The 6599-nt window shown below is 44.7% G+C and overlaps 1 protein-coding gene across 1 annotated transcript in view; it reads left to right on the top strand.

Moving 5' to 3' along the window:
- The window catches only part of ST8SIA2 (ST8 alpha-N-acetyl-neuraminide alpha-2,8-sialyltransferase 2), a 66193-nt gene that overhangs the window by 47879 nt on the left and 11715 nt on the right, over positions 1 to 6599 (top strand). The window lies entirely within an intron of this gene.

The raw sequence follows: 6599 nt of genomic DNA, 5'->3' as shown, positions 1-6599 counted from the left end.
GGCTAGCCCATGGTAAAGAGAAACAGTCCCTTGGACAGGGAATGGGCTACTCCCTAGAAGAAACTTATGCAGCCAGAGCTATTTCCAGCTATAATTGACTCACTTTCATCTGTCAAAATAGCATTAAGCACCAGTAATAAGTCCTTTAAACAAACAGGCTGTTAATCCTGAGATGGTACCATCTTCCCTTGCAGGAACTCCCGGGAGGAAATACTGCAGGAGAGAGAACAGGGCAGGCTTCTTCTTTTAGCAAGGGGAGAAGGTGGTGAGGAAGAAGGCTTCAGGGGCCTTAGAATGGATTTCTGCCAATAGCCCTCTCCCTCTGTAGGATGTGGGGTCCAGTAGGGCATTACAGGAAAGGTGGGCAGCATCTGTAGTAAGAGTGAGGGCTTGCCTGGACTTGGTGGGAACCTACCTGTGTTTGCTGCCAAAGGAGGAATGGGCTGGGGGCTGGGGGGTATGCAGAACAAAGACACAAGAGAAAAGACCAAGGGTTCGTAGAAAAGATAGCTGAGAAAAAACCTGGCCGGGGCAGTCTGGTCTAGCATGAGAATCATGGGCTCTGCAGTTAGGGACAACTGGGTTCAAATCCTACTTCCATGACTCATGTGGTTGAATAGGTCCCTTGTTTCCCTGAGCCCTGCTTTCTGTGTCATCACTGTGGAACGCTGCCTACATCCAAATGTGTGTCCTGTGCTGGCCAAGGGAGACACACAGTCAGTCGATCGTACCTACTGCCACCATGGCAGCTGCCACCACCCACCCACCAAGAGATTAGATTTGTCCTATGGATTTAAGCGGTAGAAATAGGACCAGAGAGTGAAACCACAGGGAGGAGCATATATATTTAGGCTCAGTTTGATCAAAGATTCTGTAGTAGAATGGTGGATTAAGTCAAAAACATCTGTCAAGACTTGTTCACCTCAACATTCAAATATGGAACAGGATAATCTTGTTTCCATATTTAAAAATCTATTGTTCAGTAAACCCCCTATTTATGAGATTGGGGTGATAAACATTTTCATTGTGGCAAAATATATACACAACCTAAACTTTACTATTTTAACCATTGTTAACTGTGCAGCTCAGTAGTGTTAAGTATATTCACATTGTTGTGAAACAAATCTCCAGAACTTTTTTACCGTGCAAGTCTGAAACTCTATACCCATTAAACAAGTCCCCCTTCCCTCCCTCTAGCTCCTGATACTGTAACCTTTCTACTTCGGTTTCCATGAACTTGGCTATTTTAGATACCTCATATCTACCTCATACAAGTAGATGCATACTGCTTTTGCCTTTTTGTGACTGATTCCACTTAACATAACATCCTCAAGGTTTATCCATGCTGTAGCATGTGTCAGAATGGCCTTTCTTTTGAGGACTGAATAATACTCTGTTGTATGTATACGCCAGATTTTGTCTGTCCATCCATCCATCGGTAGACATTTGGGTGGCTTTCACCTTGTTGACTATTGTGAAGAGTGCTATTGTCAACATGGGTGTGCAGATTATCTCTTTGAGACTCTGCTTTCAATGGCTGCATCGTATGGTAGTCCTATTTTTTATTTTTTTAAAGAATCTCCATCCCACTTTCCATAGTGGCTGCACCATTTTACAATCCACCAGCAGTGCACAAGGTTTTAGTTTCTCTACATTTTCACTGACACTTGTTATTCCATCTCCACATCTTTGCCAACACTTGTTATTTGGTAGTAGCCCATTTTAACCACTTTTACGTGTACAATTCAATCAGAAGAAATGTACTGTTAGAGGAAAATGTGGCAGAAAATTTTTATGACATTAGGTTTAGCAGTGGCTTCTTAAGTATCACACCAGAACACAGGAAACAAAAGAAAAAAGAGATAAAAGGGACTTCATCAAAATTCAACCTTTCATGAACCAAAAAGTCAATATATTATAAGAGTGGAAAAAACCCACCTGTAGAACAGGGGGAAATATTTGCAAATCATGTATCTGATAAGGGATTAATACCCAGAGTATACGTGGAACTCCTAGATCTCAACAACACCACAAATAAATTAAACAACCCAATTTTTAAATGGGCAAATGACTTGAATAGACTTTTCTACAGAGAAGATATACAGATGGCCAATAAGCACATGAAAAAATGCTCAACATCACTCATCATTTGGAAAGTGTAAATCAAAACCACAATGAGTTACCACTTTCCACCCACTGGGATGGCTGCTATCAAAAAAGGGAGGAGGAAAAAAAAAAAAGGGAGGAAGTAACAAGTGTTGGTGAGGATGTGAAGAAATTGGAACCTTGTGTCTGCTGGCGAGAATGCAAGTGGGAGTCACCTTTGAGGCATCCAAGTGTCTTTGTTCTGCAAAAGAGAAAGCTGACGCCCAGATAAGTGGGGTGATTTGTAGGAGGACACCCAGCCAGTGAGGAACACATCCAGGAACTGAAGCACAGCCCTTTACTCTAGCCAGGGCATCAGATGCAGCAAATTCATACCTAGCCAGTTCTAGATTAGGGGCCTCAGGGAGTTCAGTGGTCTGAGTACTGTCACACCTGAGAATTGGAGTTAGGAGACCACATTGGATAGCAGTGTATGAAGACTCTCTGTGTACATGGCAGTTCTTCTGAGTCTGGGACAGCTTTTCCAACAGACAGAACAAGCTGAAAGGTCAGAATGCCTCAGAGTCTCACCAAACACCCGCTGGCAGCTGAGGCTTGAGGCTTGATAGAGCCCTGTGGAAACTCCCGTTGAGGTTCTCAGTTTTGTTTGCCCCTTGACCTCACCTTGGCCTTTGCCTCCCTCATTTGCTTGATTGCTCTTTCACATCTAAGCCATTCAGAAGAAAAGCAGCCATCCTCAGATAGCAGCTGTGCATCCACACACTCTGAATGCAGCTGGGTGGCTTGAAATGTCCAGACATGTCCATATACAAGTCATTGTGCTCCTAGGGCTGATTTAGTGTCCCCAGTCCATCCATTCATGGGGAAAAAAACTGTGAGATGCTCTAGTAACAGCAAATAGGCTTGTCACAAAGACCAAATGAGATCATTTATACAAATCACTTTAGAACCCAATGCTGTTCATATTAAGCCCATCTAACACTAAAACCTGGCACATGGTAAAGCCAGGCTTCATGTGAAGAAACCAAATGACCATGGTTTTAGTTCCCCTGGTTAAACAATCTCCTACTACACATTTGTGGTTATTAGCCTACTTCTTATTGTTAGTTATTTGAGTAATAAGTGCCTTAAGGCCAGGATAATGCCACTTTGTGCTGCATTCCTGTCCCCTACACAGTGCCTGATACTGAGAGAGCATCTGGTGACTGGCCAGGGGGTCCCCAAGTGAACTCAGATTGATGAAGGACATGTAGGAGAATAAATGAGGGGCACAAGAAAAAAATCCCTAACATTACTGTACCAGATACCATGCTAAGCATTATGACATGTAATGAGAGAACTAGTACCAATATCCTATTTTAAAGACGACAAATTGAGTCTCAGGTGGAAGTAACTTGTACAAGGCCACATGGCTGGTAAGAGACAGATTCAGGACTCCTCCCTTGCTCCTGATCACTACCCATTTGCCCCTGTGACAATAACCAGCAAATAAAGACAGGGACCCTAGAAGAATAATGTCAGGAAGGCCAAAGTCAGAGTGTGAGCTTATGAAAATATTAAGAAAAACAGAAAGGGGGCACCTGGGTAGCTCAGTCAGTGGAGCCTCTGATTTGTGATTTCAGCTTAGGTCATGATCTCAGGGTGGTGAGATTAAGCCCTGAATCAGGCTTGGAGCTGGGTATGGAGCTTGCCTAAGAGTCTTCTCTCTATCCCTCTCTATCTACCCCTCCCCCCTAAAAAGAAAAAGAAAAACAGGGCATTTTGGTTTCAAGTAAGAAGAACCAAAAAGTTAAGGGCAGGCACTGTAAAAGCTACAAAAGACAGATAGGAACTGGACCTTGGTTTGTCTTCTACACCTGTATTCTCAGCAAAGGAGAGCTATCTTTTATCTGAATAGCATAATGAAGCCTTTGATGTCATTATTTACAGTCCTGCTTCATTGTCCTAAACCAGTGGTTCTCAACATGGTCCCTGGACCAGCGACATTAGCATCACCTGGGTACTTGTTAGAAAGGCAAATTCTCAGGCCCACCCTACACTTACTGAATCAGAAACTATATGTCTGGGGACCAGAAATCTGCATTTTAGCAAACCCTACAGTTGATTCTGATGCACAGCACAAGTTTGAGAACCTCTACACTCAACAAAACCAAGACCTATTAACATCCCAGGAGATATCATGCACTTAGACCACAGAGCAGCTGGCCCTGATCTTCCCCAAATCATACAAAATTGGAGAAGGACAATCTGGAGCAGGCCATTCTTGCCCAATTTTCTAAAAGTGGGGAAAAGATGGACTCTAGTGAGCTTGTTATCAACCCCAAGCCATAGTCTCAAAACGGTTATCAGTGTAGTGGCTTATGAACACCTGAAGATGAAGAAGCAAACATCAAGAGCAGGTGTGCTCATGGGGCAAACAGCAGAGCACACTGTCCTGGTCTGCTCTTCTGGGAAGGGTAGGAGACAGGTAGATCTGGAGTCAGTGTAGTCATTTCATATCTTGGTTTAGGTCGGATACTTTGATAAAGTATTTCTTGAGCAGCATGGAGAACAGTGATATTTCAGCAGGTAAAAGGGAACAAATGTTAAGTCTCAGAGAAAACTTGTAAAATAGATACTGTTTTCATCCCCATTTTACTCATAAGGAAACAGGCTCAGGGATGTTAAGTGAAGTGCTCCAGCTCACTCAGATGAGGAGGAGAGGGACTAAAACCTATGTGTATGGGTTTCAGTTGGGTCTTCTCTTCCACTGCCATCCCTCTTCTCATGTCCTTGACAGACTGACCACTGTTGACCATGGACACCCAAAAGACACTAATTAAAAGTTGACTTCATGCGGATCTCTCAGAACACAACACCAGCCTCCTATACTACCAGCTGTCCTCATTTTTACCAATGACTTAAACAAAGGCATCAATTGTTTTCTTAGCCAGTTCATAGAAGACATGACTTTGGGGGGATTCCTAATATTTGAGTTGAATCCAAACTACCTTTGATGGGATGAAATAAGAAGCCAATTTAAAAGGGTTAAATATAATACAGACAAATGCAAAATTCTGTACTTAGGTTCTAAATAATTGTATAGGTGCAATGAACATTGCCAACCAGCAATAGGAGTGTGGTTGGTTGCTCAAAGGGATAAGATGATCTTAGATCACAGCGATGTATGTATATCAGTTTGAGAGTTGAGGTCAGCAATGACCTTGGTTGGGTCCCACTTGGAGAAATTTGGGGTTCCAGGCTGGAGAGGGACCACAATGGCAGAGAAATTCAAAAGTTGAAAGTTTTGGGAGAGAAATCTCCGAAGAGCATGAGAGCAATCTTTCTTCAGTTAGCAAATACTTATTTGCTATAAGCTAGAACGCCCCAGGCCTGTGTTGAGGGAACACAAAAACCAAAGAAACAGGGCTTTTGCCCTTGAGGGGCTCACAGATTTGGCCTGCAAGGCTCCAGGTGTAGAACTAGGGCTGAGAAGGGATCTACAATGAGTCAGGTGTCATCTGGACCCTGGGAAAAGCATTCCCACAAATAAGGGTCATCTGAAATGAGCTTGGTTGCCTCTTGTTCAGACAGCAATGAATGCCCCTTGCTGGGCCATGACTTGGGAAATCCGCGTCATACAGAGTTAGTGTATCAGTCTTCCAGCGCTGCTGTAGGATCACAGGCCAGGTGGCCTCAATTGACAACAGTAAGTTATTGTCTCACAAATCTGGAGGCTGGAAGTCCTTCTGAGAGCTCTGAGGTTAGAATCTGTTCCAAGCCTTCCTTTTGTGGAGGAGCATCTCCATCATTTTCTGTGTCTGCTTGTTTATCTCCAAATCCACCCCCACCCCGCCCCCGCTTATAAGAACATCAGTTGGATTGGAATAGAGGCCACCCTATTGATTCTTGCTGGTCTGAGGCAGTTATTGGGCCTGGGTATCACAGAGAGGGGACAATGTGGTGCAGAGAAGGCCTGTCCTTTGACTCTTACTGGCTGAACAGCTCTTCCAGGGGGCTTCCAGCTCTGCCAGCCTGCAAGAGTGGCACAGTGCCCTGGCTGGCTGTTGGCAAGGGAGGTGAACAGCCCAGGGGAAGGACACCCAGGCAGTTGAATATGGCTGCAGGAAGGGGAAAACTCTGGTCTGCAGATGGTAGTGAATGGCTCAGATTCAATTATGACAATAGAGAAGGCTGTGACCCATAGAGAGGGTGGCCCTCGGGCAGGAAAGCAGTCCGCTGCCTGGCCCATTTAGCTGCCCAGACCATGGGCCTGGTGCGGAGGAAGCCTGTGAATTGGTGCTTAATTAGGCACCAAAAGTGCTGAACGTCGGCCTGGGATGGCAGTGATCCAGCGGGCATCCCTGCCAGAGCTGGAGCAGTAGATCAGCAGAGTGGGCATTGCTGCCTGGCAGCAGGGAGCAGATACCCAAGCGCTAGATGGGTGAGAGAGCAAGCATGATGCAGAGAATGAGAGGCAAGACCAGCACAGGTTGGAGGTGCCCTCTCCCAAG

This window comes from Canis lupus, chromosome 2, assembly GCF_048164855.1.
Source record: "Canis lupus baileyi chromosome 2, mCanLup2.hap1, whole genome shotgun sequence".
In the NCBI taxonomy this organism is placed as follows: Eukaryota; Metazoa; Chordata; class Mammalia; order Carnivora; family Canidae; genus Canis; species Canis lupus.
Note: the sequence above shows the minus strand (reverse complement) of the source record. Positions and strands in the feature narration are given on the sequence as shown.